Consider the following 18,501-nt stretch of genomic DNA (forward strand, 5'->3'; position numbering starts at 1 on the left):
TAATGCTACTATAATATAGTAGTATAATACATTTTTTTATTCATCAATTCATTTTGTGCATAATGTTACATTATCATTGGTAATATATCAATTAAGGCAACAAAAGAATCTGAAGAGCCGTTTGGAAGCCGAAAGAACCGGCTCTTTTTAGTGAACCGAGCCTAAAGAGACGGTTCTCTAAAAAGACCCGGAATTCCCATCACTAGAGTCAGCTGCTTGGGAAAATGCCTCTTCTATCATCTCTCCATCTTGGAAGGACTTCTTGTTATCAACGGTGTCAGTCCATAAATGCTGTATTTAGTCATCGTTAAGGTGTCTCTGCAGAAAAAAACAAACTGAACATGTTTTTCTCAGGATGAGGCATCGTATAATTGCAAGATTGGTCGTTTTTCCTGCTTCTTCTCTTGTCCAGGTCACTGAAAAAGACATATTGATGTTAATGGCACTAATCCTGGTTAAATAGAAAAAAAGAATGAAAAAAAACTGCTGGCTGACTTTCATGTTTCCTGTTAAGCATGTTTTGGCCCAGCGTTTAGTTTATTATAGCGCCTTTTTTGAACGTTATCTGATAATACTAAGGAAACTGGTCGTTTGGAAACTGCACACTCAAACCATCCCTGCAGTGAAGTGACTCAGACACTGAAGTCTTCTTGGTTTCACAGAGTTGAGCAGAACCTCAGTGTTCCTGAAGTCCACATGCAGAAAGAAACATCCTTCTGGTTCTTCTCGCTGCTTTTAGCGGCGCCTCAGTGTTTCTCCTTCACCGTCACGTCGCTGTACTTCAAGGAAGGAGCAGAGTTGCGGCTGAATCCGTCCATCTCAGAGGAGATCTGGGACATTGGATGGATGATGGAAGGGAATCCAGTTTGCGAGTGGGTGAAAGACATACTGGATGTGGTTTGTTATCGGACGTTTGAAGGTAGATCGACCTTGAATATCAGTTCTGGGGAGCTGGATATCAGGAATGCCACTAAAAAAGACGCTGGGAACTTCACGTTGGAGCTCAACAACCGTGTTCTTCAAGATGTCTACAGGACCCAGATGATCGAGGAGGTATCGAAGCCCACGATGAGGGTCGATCCACCATCCTGTGGTCCTGAATCCGAGAAATGCACCTTGAGCTGCGACGGAAATACTGAGAATGTGGGACCTGTCAGCTACCTGTGGAGACTGGGAGATGATGAGTGGGATATTGAGAGCAAAGACATCACCGTCTACAACGGCAACATCATCCAGAAGGCTGAGAAGTTCTCCTGCAGGCTGAAGAACCCAGTCAGTCAGAAATGGAGCGACCCCTTGCAGAACCCTTTATTCCTTCCACCTCCATATTGGGTGATGGTGTTTGTGGTGTTTGTGGTGTTGATGGTTTTGGGTTTGGTTTTTTTCACAATTCGGAGACGACAATTTTTTTCCACCATCAGATCAGTACATTTTGAGTGGAAGAACTGTTTGGGAAAATAGTCCTGAAGTAATCCAGATGGAAGGAGAACAGCTCAGTAATCCAACCTAGAATCCACAAAGAACTACAGACGCTGACATTTTTTTTCTACCTCAGAGCATTTGTGTGTGTGTGTGTGTGTGTGTGTGTGTGTGTGTGTGTGTGTGTGTGTGTGTGTGTGTGTGTGTGTGTGTGTAACATGATAGACGTTAGACCATGAAGAGAAAAGGATGAGGTTAAAAAGAGAGGGTCGGGGAACGGTGCGGTTGAATTTGAGTGATTTCATCATTTGAAGCTTCTTCCATCAACAGACACTGAACTCACACATTGTTACTTTCCTTCCTTCCTTCTTCTTCATGTCCTCTTCACTGTGTCATCACCAGAAATATATTTTACTGCTTTTTATCTATACACACTGCTCAAAGAAATCAAGGGAACACAAAAAAAACACACCCTAGATCTGAATGAATGAAATATTATTATTAAATACTTTACGCAGTTGAATGAAGTTGAAGTTGAATCAACTGGAGAATGATACAAAAGACATCACGGTCTACAACGGCAACACCATCCAGAAGGCTGAGAAGTTCTCCTGCCGGCTGAAGAACCCAGTCAGTCAGAAATGGAGCGACCCCTTGCAGAACCCTTTATTCCTTCCACCTCCATATTGGCTGGTGGGTTTGGTTTTGGGTTTGATCTGCGTTTCTGTTTTGGTTGTTTTAGCAATCAAGGGACGGAAATTCATCCACGAATGGATCAGTAGATGTTTCAGAAGAAAGACTGAGAAGGAAAATGGTTTAGAAGGTCCTCAAGTAACCCTGAAGGAACAAGAGCCGCTCTCAAACCAACCTAGAATCCACAAAGAACTGCAGATGCTGATTTTTTTTTTTTTATCTCAGAGCATTTCTGTTTGTGTCTGTGCGTGTGTGTTGCTTGTTATGCTCTATGATTTTTATCTTTTGTCTATTTCTTTTTATTTTCATTATTCTTTTTTATATGTGGACCTCATCTGTTTAATTAAGAATGCAATTTTTTAATCGTCAACTGTAAAAAAAAAAATGAACAAAAACCAATACAAGAATAATAACCTTGTGGGCTCAGTGACATATTTCATTTTCAAGATGTTCGGTTTTACTCAGTTTGCTTTTCCATTGAAGCTCATTTTTGAGAGTCATCAGGATGATCTAACAGGTGTCGCCGCCTCCTCTTGTGTTGTGCATTTACACCTTTCTTTCCTCTGCTTTTTCACTTTATTTCAGGTTTTCTTCATCTTGGCTTCCACTCAACATCCTGCAACACCACGTTCATGCAAATTATGGGCTGTATGTTTCATTTTTCACCCTGTTAATATACCGTGTCACCCAGATGTCCCATTGATTAAAAAGCTACAATATTTTTGTATTCTACTGACCGTTTTACCGTTTGGTCCGTTTCCTTGACGATCTGGACGTGTTTTTCTTCTTGAAATAGGGCAGGTTTGCAACAGAAACTTAACACCCGCCACCAACAGGAAAACCCCAAGGGAAGCCTGGATGAATGGAGTCGTTACAGTTTGACAGTTAAAAAAGAAAGAGGAAGGTTAATACCCAGTAATACAGGGGTTGGTGTTTAATTTCAAGGGTCACGTGAGAAAGCTGAATTGTGTCAGAGGGCCACAGCGACAGCAGCTTGAACCTCATTCTGCTCACCAGTCTTCCACTGTAAAATGCACTTCATCACATCATGTGTATCATTCAGTGCATGAATATCCGGAGCTTCTTGATCACGAGGTCACTGTTGTAAGTTCAAAACTTAACATTTAATCACTGAAATGCAGATGTAGTGAAAAACAGATGACACCTGGTCAGAAACATCTTCCGGTTGTGAAACACGACATCAAGCCTTGTCACCTGTAGAAACACACAATAACACTTCCAGTCTTTTAGCGTCAAAACAAAAGCATCTAATGAGTTTAACCAGGCCTTTTCAGACTAGAATAAATCATGGCAACTGAATTATTACCATCACTGCAGTTCTTACATGACAAGGGTCAACATTATAGCTGTAAATATTGTAAATAAAACAATTCCGCTCAACTTTTATCCTGCGCAGGGGTTGATTTGTGTCACTTTATCCTGCATTCTCTTTAAAAGTCCAACATTTTTCCCCTGTCCGATTTGGACAAGCGTCTGTTGTCACACCTGCCGGCTTTTCCCATTTCAGTCCTAATTTGATTTCATCATTTGAAGCTTCTTCCATGAAAAAAACACCGAACACACACACACACACACATACGTTGTTACTCTTCATCTTTCCTTCTTCGTCATGGAGTCCTCTTCACTGTGCCAGAAATACATTTACTGTTGATGTTTTTCTCCTCTTTCCCCATCGGGCTGCTTCAGTGTTTACTAACAAGTATGTTCACAGAAGGACCTCCACTTGTTTCCCAGGATCGTCGGTGTGTTGTTGGCAGATTGGTCGTGTTTCTGCCTTTCGGCTTCTCTTGTCCAGGTCACTCGTGAAAGAGATTTTCGATCTCAATTGAGTTTTTCCTGCTTAAATAAATGCAAAGAATGAATTGGAAGATCTTTGTGGATCTCCTGATGTGTTTCCCGTACAGCATGTTTCTGTATTACCCGGTTTGCGGTCCGGTTTCAGGAAGTGTTTTTGCCTCATTGTCGGAATGTAATAGTTAGTGTGTCACTACTCCTGTCCAGTAGAGGGCAGGAGAGGTTAACATCACTGTGGGTGTTTAAACAGGGGTAGAAAACAGACCTGTACGCTTGATGACACAGAATGTCACTAACAAGGAGGAGCCTCCTTTGACCCTTGTTCACTTTGTTTTTCAGGTTTCCTGCAGGGCCAAGATGGTTGAGGAGATACTAAAGACCACGGTGAAGTTTGGCTCCGACATCCTGTGGTCCTGAAACCGAAACCTGCACCTTGGGCCGCGACAGAAACAGAAAAGAACAGAGCTGCACGTGGACTTTGTACGCAAATAAAGGTCCGTGTGTGTGTGTGTGTGTGTGTATGTGTTACGTCTGAACTTTTTGTTCATGTGTAGTTGTTGTAGAACCTCAGTTTCTGAACGTCCCTAATCCTGACCAAATTAGCCAACAAACTGAGTTTTTGAGAAAAAAAAAATTGAACCGTCTTGTGAACAAGCCTCAGTGCACAAACGCATGCAAATACATCTCACAGGTTCCGCATTGTAGCTTAGCGACCGCCAAGCCTGGAACTGCCTGTTATTTACACAGCTCATCGTTGTGTGTATATATATCAGAAAAAACTGATGAACATCAATAAATGTGTACATATATATATATATATATATATATATATATATATATATATATATAGCGTTTTTTTTCAGGGGCTCTGTGTTGTTTCAGTCTAAATTGGTTAAAAGTTAAATTGTAAATACTTAAAAGTTCTTGTGGGCTCTGAAGAGTTAATTTCTTTTATTTATATTTTGTTGTGTTGCATTTTTTTAGGGATTCTGTGTTGTTGTTTGACTTTAAAGTTGTTGAGTGTATAAAAAGCTAAAATTGTTTTGTATTTTATAATTTGTTTTTTGTAGATCTGTAAATATTTCAATTTACATTTTATGTGTTTTTTTCAGGTATCCTGTGTTTCACTTTAATTTTTTTACGTATAAAAAAGCTAAAAGTTTATTTTTGGATTTAATAGTTTATTTGTTGGTACACTGAAAAGTAAATATTTTTAATGTACATTTTCTTGTGTCGTGTGTTTTTCAGGTTTTCTGTGTTGTTTGACTTTAAAGTTGCTTAGTATAAAAGAGTTAAAAGTTTAAATTAGGTAAAAGTTCACTGTAGAGTGAAATAATAAAGGCTACGATAATATAGTAGTATAATACATTTTTTTATTTATCAATTCATTTTGTGCATAATGTTACATTATCATTGGTAATATATCAATTAAGGCAACAATAAATCTGAAGAGCCGTTTGGAAGCCGAAAGAACCGGCTCTTTTTAGTGAACCGAGCCAAAAGAGCCGGTTCTCTAAAAAGACCCGGAATTCCCATCACTAGAGTCAGCTGCTTGGGAAAATGCCTCTTCTATCATCTCTCCATCTTGGAAGGACTTCTTGTTATCAACGGTGTCAGTCCATAAATGCTGTGTTTAGTCATCGTTAAGGTGTCTCTGCAGAAAAAACCAAACTGAACGTGTTTTTCTCAGGATGAGGCATCGTATAATTGCAAGATTGGTCGTTTTTCCTGCTTCTTCTCTTGTCCAGGTCACTGAAAAAGACATATTGATGTTAATGGCACTAATCCTGGTTAAATAGAAAAAAAGAATAAAATAAGAATGAAAAAAATTGCTGGCTGACTTTCATGTTTCCTGTTAAGCATGTTTTGGCCCAGCGTTTAGTTTATTATAGCGCCTTTTTTGAACATTGTCTGATAATGCGAAGGAAACTGGTCGTTTGGAAACTGCACACTCAAACCGTCCCTGCAGTGAAGTGACTCAGACACTGAAGTCTTCTTGGTTTCACAGAGTTGAGCAGAACCTCAGTGTTCTTGAAGTCCACATGGAGAAAGAAACATCCTTCTGGTTCTTCTCGCTGCTTCTAGCGGCGCCTCAGTGTTTCTCCTTCACCGTCACGTCGCTGTACTTCAAGGAAGGAGCGGAGCTGCGGCTGAATCCGTCCATCTCAGAGGAGATCTGGGACATTGGATGGTTGATGGACGGGAATCCAGTTTGCGAGTGGGTGAAAGACAAACTGGATGTGGTTTATTATTCAAGGTTTAAAGGCCGGACGACCTTGAACACCAGAACCGTGGAGCTGGAAATCAGGAATGCCACTAAAGAAGACGCTGGGACCTTCACACTGGAGTTCAACCACCGGGTTTTTCAGGATCAATACAGGGTCCAGATGATTGAGGAGGTACCGAAGCCCACGGTGAGCGTCGATCCACCATCCTGTGGTCCTGAATCCAAGAAATGCACCTTGAGCTGCGACGGAAACACTGAGAATGTGGGACCTGTCAGCTACCTGTGGAGACTGGGAGATGTTCAACTGGAGGATGATACAAAAGTCATCACCGTCTCCAACAACAACATCATCCAGAAGGCTGAGAAGTTCTCCTGCAGGCTGAAGAACCCAGTCGGTCAGAAATGGAGCGACCCCTTGCAGAACCCTTTATTCCTTCCACCTCCATATTGGGTGATGGTGTTTGTGGTGTTGATGGTTTTGGGTTTGTTTTTTTTCGCAATTCGGAGACGACAATTTTTTCCACCATCGGATCAGTACATTTTGAGTGGAAGAACTGTTTGGGAAAATAGTCCTGAAGTAATCCAGATGGGAGGAGAACAGCTCAGTAATCCAACCTAGAATCCACAAAGAACTACAGACGCTGACATTTTTTTTCTACCTCAGAGCATTTCTGTGTGTGTGTGTGTGTGTGTGTGTGTGTGTGTGTGTGTGTATAACATGATAGACGTCAGACCATGAAGAGAAAAGGATGAGGTTAAAAAGAGAGGGTCGGGGAACGGTGTGGTTGAATTTGAGTGATTTCATCATTTGAAGCTTCTTCCATCAACAGACACTGAACTCACACATTGTTACTTTCCTTCCTTCTTCTTCATGTCCTCTTCACTGTGTCATCACCAGAAATATATTTTACTGCTTTTTATCTATACACACTGCTCAAAGAAATCAAGGGAACACAAAAAAAACACATCCTAGATCTGAATGAATGAAATATTATTATTAAATACTTTACGCAGTTGAATGTGACGACAACAAATTACACAAAAATGATCAATGGAAATCAAACTGATGAACCCATTGAGGTCTGGAATCAAAATGAAAGTGGAAAAACACACGACAGGCTGATCCAACGTTGATGTAACGTCCTTAAAATGAGTCAAAATGATTCAGTGTTTCTTCCTAAGTGGACAGTTTGATTTCACACAAGTGTGTTCAACTTGGAGTTTCATCGTGTTGTTTAAGTGTTCCCTTTATTTTTCTGAGCAGTACATAGTAGATATTGTAGCGAGTCATAAATGTTGGGGTTTATGTTGATGCTTGTTTTCTGTGTGATTTTGTGATTGCCGGTATTGATGTGGGTGTTTTTTGTTGTGCAATAAATTCTCTTTTTTTTTTTTTTAATTTACCTGGAATTGATCTGAACAGTTTGTTATATTGCAGGCTCGTGTGGCGTGGCTGTGGCAACAACAGCTAGTGCTCATTAAACAGACGTTTACCATCACCAGGGTGTTTCTCTAACTAAAACTCTACACTAAACTGGAGCTGTCCTGCATTGCTGTTGAGAGGAATGTTAAGAGTTCTGTTATTTCTTACTGGCTGTGAATGTTTTGGCTGAGAGAGCGGGGTGTGCACGTGCGAGAGTGTTCGGGAGGCGTGAAGTTTTTTGAGCGTCTGGCGTCGTAGGTTTTGGATGTAAGTGTTCTGATAAAAGAAGCGCTTGTTTACCAACCACTGCAATTCGTTGAACCCCTCCGGTCGGAGGATACGTCGGTGTGGGATGAGGTTTCTGGGCGTTCACCTGCAACTAAAGGCTTGTTTGTAAAGTTTGGGGCCCTTTGAGAGACAGATGGAGTGCTCCAGAGAGCCTGGAAAGGGTCAGCTAGGGGGGAAGAGAGATGGTGGCCTCCAAAACACTGCGCCCAGCTTCAGCGGCTGGCGGTCCTGATGGAGAGGGTGGCGGTGGACATCGTGGGCCCGTTTCCTCACACGGACACAACAACCGTTACGTTCAGGAACGGAGCTGCGGCTGAATCCGTCCATCTCAGAGGAGATCTGGACCATTGGATGGTTGATGGACGGGAACCTGGTGTGCGAGTGGTTGAAAGACAAAGTGGATGTGGTTTATTATCAGAGTTTTAAGGGCCGGACAACCTTGAACATCAGTTCTGGGGAGCTGGAAATCAGGAATGCCACTAAAGAAGACACAAATTTAAAGTGAAACACAGGATCCCTGAAAAACACACGAAATATAAATTAAAATATTTACAGATTTACAAAAAATAAATTGTAAAATACAAAACAATTTTAGCTTTTTATACACTCAACAAATTTAAAGTCAAACAACAACACAGAATCCCTGAGACAAATGCAAAACAACAAAATATCAATTAAAAATATTAACTCTTCAGTGCTATAAATAAATTATAAAATACAAGGACTTTTAATTATTTACAATTCAACTTTCCCTTTTTCAGTGACACCTGAAAAACGCGCAAAAAATATATAAATTAAAATGTGTAAAACGAAAAGAAAAAGATCAGCAGTCTGTATTGAAGGTTGGCATTGAGTTACACCAGGTGCAAACAGAAACCAGGCCAGGCATATTGACCAATCACATGCGCCTTCAAGAGAAAAAAAGTGTCTGAAAGGGGGCTGCTCTTCACCAATCAGGAGCTTGCTTCTCTTGTTCATTTCAGAGTGCTCATGAAAGCCGTTCAGTTCGCGAGCGAGAGTCAGTGCTTAAAACCGTCCCTGCAGACTGAGTGAGTCACACATGCTGTTCTTCTGGATGTTAACATGCAGAAAGAAACATCCTTCTGGTTCTTCTCGCTGCTTTTAGCGGCGCCTCAGTGTTTCTCCTTCACCGTCACGTCGCTGTACTTCAAGGAAGGAGCGGAGCTGCGGCTGAATCCGTCCATCTCAGAGGAGATCTGGGCCATTGGATGGTTGATGGACGGGAATCCAGTTTGCGAGTGGGTGAAAGACAAACTGGATGTGGTTTATTATTCAAGGTTTAAAGGCCGGACAACCTTACACACCAGAACCGCGGAGCTGGAAATCAGGAATGCCACTAAAAAAGACGCTGGGAACTTCACACTGCATCTCAACCAACGGGCTCTTCAGGATCAATACAGGGTCCAGATGATCGAGGAGGTACCGAAGCCCACAGTGAGCGTCGATCCACCATCTTGTGGTCCTGAATCTGAGAAATGCACCTTGAGCTGCGACGGAAACATTGAGAATGTGGGACCTGTCAGCTACCTGTGGAGACTGGGAGATGATGAGTGGGATATTGAGAGGAAAGACATCACCGTCTACAACGGCAACATCATCCAGAAGGCTGAGAAGTTCTCCTGCAGGCTGAAGAACCCAGTCAGTCAGAAATGGAGCGACCCCTTGCAGAACCCGTTATTCCTTCCACCTCCATCACCTTCACTTTGGGTCGTGGTGGGCTTGGTGTTGGTGGTTTTGTGTTTGGTTGCTTTCGCAATTTGGAAACGAAAATATATCCGCCAAAGGATCAGTGCATTTTTGAGAGGAAGAAGTGTGGGGGAAAATAGTCCTGAAGTAATCCAGATGGAAGGAGAACCGCTCAGTAACCCAGCCGAGACTCCGCACAGCTCTCTGAGACCTGCAGAGACTTGACTTTTTTGACCTCATAGCAAAGAGGAGAAAATGAAGCAGGATCGATGCTTGCCATCCTTGTTATGTGACTTTTTGACAAGCAAAAAGTATTGTTTTCAAAAGCTTCAGGCGCAGCTTTACGTAGGGGGCGATACATGAAGAGTTTTGTTTTTGTTAGCCTGACTCTTTTAGTTCGCCATGTTGTTCCATCTGTTCCTTGTTTTAAAACTATGAAAGTTTTCTTTAATGTGAAAGAGGTTCAAGTTGGACTGAGATGGTTTGGATGTGGATGGAGGAGGCATGGTGAAGATCTGGGTGGAAGGACGATGGATGGAGGGAAAGGACAGGAGGTGACTGGGTTTGTGAACCGAAGGTCAGGAAGAAAAAATGTCACAGAATTTACCTTTTTTTTTTTCCTTTTTTTTTCCACAGAACCCTGTCGTTGCAGATTTAGTCGTCCAAACTGTACTCTTTGTTTCGATTTGTTCAAAAAGCTTTGTTAGCGCGTTCATGGCAGGTTCTAGTTTGTTTGGCAAGTTGTTTTTTTGTTTTTTTTGTGTGTAAATGACCTGCATTTAACACAGAATGTCACTAACAAGGAGGAGCCACCTTTGACCCTTGTTCACTTTGTTTTTCTGGTTTCCTGCAGGGCCAAGATGGTCGAGGAGATACTAAAGACCACGGTGAAGTTTGGCTCCAACATCCTGTGGTCCGTAACCGAAACCTGCACCTTGAGCTGTGACAGAAACAGGAAAGAACAGAGCGACACGTGGACTTTGTACGCAAATAAAGGTCTGTGTGTGTGTGTGTGTGTGTATGTATGTGTTACGTCTGAACTTTTTGTTCATGTGTAGTTGTTGTAGAACCTCAGTGTTTGAACATCCCTAATCCTGACCAAATCAGCCAACAAACTGAGTTTTCGAGAAAAAAAGATTTGAACCGTCTTGTGAACAAGCCTCAGTGCACAAACACGTGCAAATACATCTCACAGGTTCCACATTGTAGCTTAGCGACCGCCAAGCCTGGAACTGCCTGTTATTTACACAGCTCATCGTTGTGTGTATATAAATGTGTATATATATCAGGAAAAACTGGTGAACATCAATAAATGCGTGTGTATATATATATATATTGCGTTTTTTTTCAGGGGCTCTGCGTTGTTTCAGTCTAAATTGGTTAAAAGTTAAATTGTAAATAGTTAAAAGTTCTTGTGGGTTCTGAAGAGTTAATTTTTTTTATTTATATTTTGTTGTGTTGCATTTTTTTAGGGATTCTGTGTTGTTGTTTGACTTTAAAGTTGTTGAGTGTATAAAAAGCTAAAATTGTGTTGTATTTTATAATTTGTTTTTTGTAGATCTATAAATATTTTAGTTTACATTTTATGTGTTTTTTCAGGTATCCTGTGTTTCACTTTAATTTTTTTACGTATAAAAAAGCTAAAAGTTTATTCTTGTATTTAATAGTTTATTTGTTGGTACACTGAAAAGTAAATATTTTTAATTTACATTTTCTTGTGTCGTGTGTTTTTCAGGGATTCTGTGTTGTTTAGTATAATACAAAGTTGTATGGTATACAAAGTTGCTTAGTATAAAAGAGTTAAAAGTTTAAATTAGGTAAAAGTTCACTGTAGAGTGAAATAATAAAGGCTACTATAATATAGTAGTATAATACATTTTTTTATTTATCAATTCATTTTGTGCATAATGTTACATTATCATTGGTAATATATCAATTAAGGCAACAATAAATCTGAAGAGCCGTTTGGGAGCCGAAAGAACCGGCTCTTTTTAGTGAACCGAGCCAAAAGAGCCGGTTCTCTAAAAAGACCCGGAATTCCCATCACTAGAGTCAGCTGCTTGGGAAAATGCCTCTTCTATCATCTCTCCATCTTGGAAGGACTTCTTGTTATCAACGATGTCAGTCCATAAATGCTGTGTTTAGTCATCGTTAAGGTGTCTCTGCAGAAAAAACCAAACTGAACATGTTTTTCTCAGGATGAGGCATCGTATAATTGCAAGATTGGTCGTTTTTCCTGCTTCTTCTCTTGTCCAGGTCACTGAAAAAGACATATTGATGTTAATGGCACTAATCCTGGTTAAATAGAAAAAAAGAATAAAATAAGAATGAAAAAAATTGCTGGCTGACTTTCATGTTTCCTGTTAAGCATGTTTTGGCCCAGCATTTAGTTTATTATGGCGCCTTTTTTGAACATTGTCTGATAATGCTAAGGAAACTGGTCGTTTGGATACTGCACACTCAAACCGTCCCTGCAGTGAAGTGACTCAGACACTGAAGTCTTCTTGGTTTCACAGAGTTGAGCAGAACCTCAGTGTTCCTGAAGTCAACATGCAGAAAGAAACATCCTTCCGGTTCTTCTCACTGCTTTTAGCGGCGCCTCAGTGTTTCTCCTTCACCGTCACGTCGCTGTACTTCAAGGAAGGAGCGGAGCTGCGGCTGAATCCGTCCATCTCAGAGGAGATCTGGGCCATTGGATGGATGGTGGACGGGAATCCAGTTTCCGAGTGGGTGAAAGACATACTGGATGTGGTTTATTATCGGAGCTTTAAGGGCCGGACAACCTTGAACATCAGAACCGCGGAGCTGGAAATCAGGAATGCCACTAAAGAAGACGCTGGGATCTTCACACTGGATCTCAACCAACGGGCTCTTCAGGATCAATACAGGACCCCGATGATCGAGGAGGTACCGAAGCCCACGATGAGGGTCGATCCACCATCCTGTGGTCCTGAATCCGAGAAATGCACCTTGAGCTGCGACGGAAACACTGAGAACGTGGGACCTGTCAGCTACCTGTGGAGACTGGGAGATGATGAGTGGGATATTGAGAGCAAAGACATCACCGTCTACAACGGCAACATCATCCAGAAGGCTGAGAAGTTCTCCTCCGGCTGAAGAACCCAGTCAGTCAGAAATGGAGCGACCCCTTGCAGAACCCTTTATTCCTTCCACCTTCATATTGGCTGGTGGGTTTGATTTTGGGTTTGATCTGCGTTTCTGTTTTGGTTGTTTTAGCAATCAAGGGACGGAAATTCATCCACGAACGGATCAGTAGATGTTTCAGAAGAAAGACTGAGAAGGAAAATGGTTTAGAAGGTCCTCAAGTAACCCTGAAGGAACGAGAGCCGCTCTCAAACCAACCTAGAATCCACAAAGAACTGCACATGCTGAATTTTTTTTTTTTTATCTCAGAGCATTTCTGTTTGTGTCTGTGCGTGTGTGTTTGCTTGTTATGCTCTATGATTTTTATCTTTTGTCTATTTCTTTTTATTTTCATTATTCTTTTTTATATGTGAACCTCATCTGTTTAATAAAGATGCTTAAGAATGCAATTTTTTAATCGTCAACTGTAAAAAAAATGAAAAAACCAATACAAGAATAATAACCTTGTGGGCTCAGTGACATATTTCATTTTCAAGATGTTCGGTTTTACTCAGTTTGCTTTTCCATTGAAGCTCATTTTTGAGAGTCATCAGGATGATCTAACAGGTGTCGCCGCCTCCTCTTGTGTTGTGCATTTGCACCTTTCTTTCCTCTGCTTTTTCACTTTATTTCAGGTTTTCTTCATTTTGGTTCCACTCAACATCCTGCAACACCACGTTCATGCAAATTATGGCTGTATGTTTCATTTTTCACCCTGTTAATATACCGTGTCACCCAGATGTCCCATTGATTAAAAAGCTACAATATTTTTGTATTCTACTGACCGTTCTACCGTTTGGTCTGTTTCCTTGACGATCTGGATGGGTTTTTCTTCTTGAAATAGGGCAGGTTTGCAACAGAAACTTAACACCCGCCACCAACAGGAAAACCCCAAGTGAAGCCTGGATGAATGGAGTCGTTACAGTTTGACGGTTAAAAAAGGAAGAGGAAGGTTAATACCCAGTAATACAGGGGTTGGCGTTTAATTTGTACAAGGGTCACGTGAGAAAGCTGAATTGTGTCAGAGGGCCACAGCGACAGCAGCTTGAACCTCATTCTGCTCACCAGTCTTCCACTGTAAAATGCACTTCATCACATCATGTGTATCATTCAGTGCATGAATATCTGGAGCTTCTTGATCACGAGGTCACTGTTGTAAGTTCAAAACTTAACATTTAATCACTGAAATGCAGATGCAGTGAAAAACAGATGACACCTGGTCAGAAACATCTTCCGGGTGTGAAACACAACATCAAGCCTTGTCACCTGTAGAAACACACAATAACACTTCCATTCTTTTAGCGTCAAAACAAAAGCATCTAATGAGTTTTACCAGGCCTTTTCAGACTAGAATAAATCATGGCAACTGAATTATTACCATCACTGCAGTTCTTACATGACAAGGGTCAACATTATAGCTGTAAATATTGTAAATAAAACAATTCCGCTCAACTTTTATCCTGCACAGGGGTTGATTTGTGTCACTTTATCCTGCATTCTCTTTAAAAGTCCAACATTTTTCCCCTGTCCGATTTGGACAAGCGTCTGTTGTCACACCTGCCGGCTTTTCCCATTTCAGTCCTAATTTGATTTCATCATTTGAAGCTTCTTCCATGAAAAAAACACCAAACACACACACACACACGTTGTTACTCTTCATCTTTCCTTCTTCGTCATGGAGTCCTCTTCACTGTGCCAGAAATACATTTACTGTTGATGTTTTTCTCCTCTTTCCCCATCGGGCTGCTTCAGTGTTTACTAACAAGTATGTTCACAGAAGGAACTCCACTTGTTTCCCAGGATCGTCGGTGTGTTGTTGCCAGATTGGTCGTGTTTCCGCCTTTCGGCTTCTCTTGTCCAGGTCACTCCTGAAAGAGATTTTCGATCTCAATGGAGTTTTTCCTGGTTAAATAAATGCAATGAATGAATTGGAAGATCTTTGTGGATCTCCTGACGCGTTTCTTGTTCAGCATGTTTCTGTATTACCCGGTTTGCGGTCCGGTTTCAGGAAGTGTTTTTTGCCTCATTGTCGGGAGTATCTGGCAACACCGCTGTGAGTCCGAGGAGGATGACGTCATGTGGCACTCCTTCCTCTGGAGTTGTGCGCATGCCCCAGCCCGCACGCTTGCACTTCTCCATTTTTTAAATTTGTTTATTGTTTTTTTAAATCTCCGTGCGCCCGTCCTTCTTAAGTCAGGCTTTTTCAGTGTTCCCACAGGGAAGACAAGAACAGTCTACATATTTTTATGTCGACGTTACAAAATCAACATCCTCTTCAAATTTAGAATTACGTTTAAAGAAAAAACAACTGAGCAGATGTTTGAAGAGTGCAGGTGGCCATGGTGAAGAACAAGGGAGATGTTCAGTGGAGGAATAATGCTGACGAGCCTCCAAATGGAGCTCTGGGAAGGAGTCGTGGAAACCAGACTGAAGACAGAGGTGAGCGTTTGTGAGCGACCAGGAAAGAGTGTGTCCTGTTTCTTCACCTGCCGTTCACTTTCCCACCGCTAGAGGGCGCTGTAGCCCCAGTGACAGCGGCCCCGTCCCATTCTCCGTCGCGGTGACGTCACTACGAGCTGAGTGTGTGGGTGTTGGCTTGTTTTTAAAAATTTCCTTTCCTGTGTAATCTATATTGTTGCATCCCTGCAGTGCTGTTTAAAATATCATATCAGCATTCTTTACATATACAAACTGTTGCATATAAAAAAAGCACATGTAAAAAAAACGTTAGTTTCTCTTACCTGTACGAACACATAAAGTCCATGCCCCGCTCCTTCTGGAGCATTGATAACTTGCTTGTGGAAGTCTTCCATTTCTGTCTGCAGTTTTAAAAGTCTCTCCGTCTCAATGGAAATCACTGCCAGTGAAGACAGTCGTCCTTGATCGGTCCTGTTCCGACTGTCAAAAATCATATACGCTGGTTTGTGAACCCCAACATTTGTGACTCGCTACAATATTGTTTTGGTTGAAGACACATTGCTCTGCTGACGCACTCCTGCTTTCATGACCTCTCAATGCACTTAATACGGCTTAAGTGATTTGAATTAATGAATATTATTGTAATAATTTGTTAATTATGAAGGTGGTTGGTGTGAGAGAAGAGGCTTCAGAGAATAGGGTTAGATGGAGAAGGTTGATTTGCCGTGGCGACCCATGACGGGAAAAACAGAAAAAAGAAGAAGATTGTAATAATTTGTTGATGGCTAAAAGTATGTTGACTGACTGAGCATGAATGTAAAGCTGTACAAAGCTGAATTTTCGTGTTGCTCAAAATATGCGCTACAACCGGTGGTAACACCATCTCTTGAGCTATTCCAGGCCTGACACGCAGATGCTGTGCGCTCAGGTTCGTTTGAAAATGTACATTCTGAATTTTCAATAAACTTGTCCTTTTTTTGGATCTTAGCTGATATGCAGACATTTGATTTGGTTTTCCCTGTAGGAGTTCATTGATTGCACGGAGACTCTAGCGCCCTCTAGTGGATAGAGCGGGGACTGCAGGTGCATTGAGCTTCTACTTCCAGCACCACTGCCTGCAGCTGCAGCTGCTGAAGGTTTCATAGCTGAGCTTTTCTCTTGCACCAACACTGGTCACACCGGAGCTCAACCACCGGCTTCTTCAGGATCAATACAGGGTTCGGATGATCGAGGAGATACCGAAGCCCACGGTGAGGGTCGATCCACCATCCTGTGGTCCCGAATCACAGAAATGCACCTTGAGCTGCAACCGAAACACCAGGAATGTGGGACCTGTCAGCTACCTGTGGAGACTGGGAGATGATCAACTGGAGAATGATACAAAAGACATCACCGTCTACAATGGCAACATCATCCAGAAGGCTGAGAAGTTCTCCTGCAGGCTGAAGAACCCAGTCAGTCAGAAATGGAGCGACCCCTTGCAGAACCCTTTTTCCTTCCACCTCCATATTGGCTGGTGGGTTTGGTTTTGGGTTTGATCTGCGTTTCTGTTTTGGTTGTTTGAGCAATCAAGGGACGGAAATCCATCCACAAACGGATCAGTAGATGTTTCAGAAGAAGGACTGATAGGGAACATGGTTCAGAAGATCCTCAAGTAACCCCGGAGTAAGGAGAACCGCTCTCAAATCCAGCCAAGGCTCCACAAACCCCGAAGCGGGGTGTGTGACGTTGCCAGATTGTTGGCATTTTTGTTCCACACGGGAGGCAGAGACTGGTGTGTCACATGTGAGTTATTCCACCTGAAATACACAAATCAATACATTTTAGTCAGAGTGCCTTGTGACTGCAGGCAGCCAGACATTGACAATCGCTGTTTCTTCGCGAGGTTTGAGCCGTCAAACACTTACTGTTCTGTCACCATGTTCTGGTCAAAGTAAGAATTCATTCAAATTCATTCATTCATTTCACTGCGCTACCACACTACATTTTTTCCACCAACATGGCGAAGGGTTTCAGGAGACCCGACCCACTACTGTTTGAGGGCAACTTGGCAGAAAACTGGCGCATATTCGAGCACGAGTATGACATTTTTATCGCTGCGGCGTACTCGGACAAGCCAGCGCGGACTCGAGCCTACATTCTCTTGAGCTTAGCCGGACCCGAAGCCATCGAGCGGGAAAGGTCTTTCGTATACGCGGCGGAGGTGCGCGAAGGTGGCGCCGACGATGGACGTGTCCTCGTTCCCGCAGAGTCGAAGGAGGATCCTGAATGCCTCAAAAGAAAGTTCAGAGAAATGTGCAATCCTCGGTGTGCAACAGCACAAAACCACACCAACAAAAAGAGCCGCTTCTTCTCCACCCTGTTCCGGAGATATTTTGGTCGACTGTGGCGGCAGACATCTTTGACTGGCATAACCAACAATACTTGGTACTTGTAGATTCCTTTTCAGGCTGGTTTGAGATTGACCTGCTGCGTACTCTCACATCAACAACAGTCATTGGTAAGTTGAAACGTCATTTCTCTGTCCACGGTACACCTCACACTCATCACCGACAACGGACGACAGTTCACGAGTCAGCGTTTCAAGGACTTCTTCGCTCATGTGACAAGCAGCCCTGAGTATCCCCAATCCAATGGATTGGCGGAGAGAGCTGTCCGTAGTGCTAAAAGCCTCATGGAGAAATCTCACAGAGACAAAATTGACATCTTTCTCAACCGACTCAATTTGAGAAACATTCCTCGTGACACTAAGCTTGGGTCTCCTGCACAAAGACTAATGTCGCGACAGACGCGCACTACTCTCCCTGTCTCCAAAAAGCTGCTCGAACCCGACACGTGCAAGCTAGAGGACGTACGTGCTCAACTTCTAAATAAAAGACTCGCGCAAAAAAGCTACTATGGCAAAACGAGCCGACCTCTGAAACCTCTGACGGAAGGACAGGTAGTCAGGCTTCAAACACCGAAAGGATATGAACGCACAGGAGTTGTGAAAGAAACTTGCAATGAGCCCTGATCATACCTGATTCAGTCGGAAGGACAAACATACAGGAGAAACAGAAAACACATCTTAACTGTTCCTGAACCCGCACCGACTCAGGTTGACCCGAGAGACTCTCATCAGGACACTGAACCTGATCCGACAAGGCGTATGACAGTTACCGGACATGGCTATGCAGAACAGAATGCGGACTCTGAGTGCCCAGCGGATCGAGCCTCTGCTTCTGAACCATCTGTAAACGTGGATGTTTATAGAACGCGCTCAGGTGGCATCAGTAAACCGAACCCCAAGTACAAAGATCTATTCTGCTAAGAGGGTATTTTGTTCATGTCTGACTAAGTTTCGCGATGACTTGTTGAATGGTTATCG

Source organism: Fistularia commersonii, chromosome 2 (genome assembly GCF_037954325.1).
Source record: "Fistularia commersonii isolate RoL2024-O1a breed Wild chromosome 2, RoL_Fcom_v1.0, whole genome shotgun sequence".
NCBI lineage: Eukaryota > Metazoa > Chordata > Actinopteri > Syngnathiformes > Fistulariidae > Fistularia > Fistularia commersonii.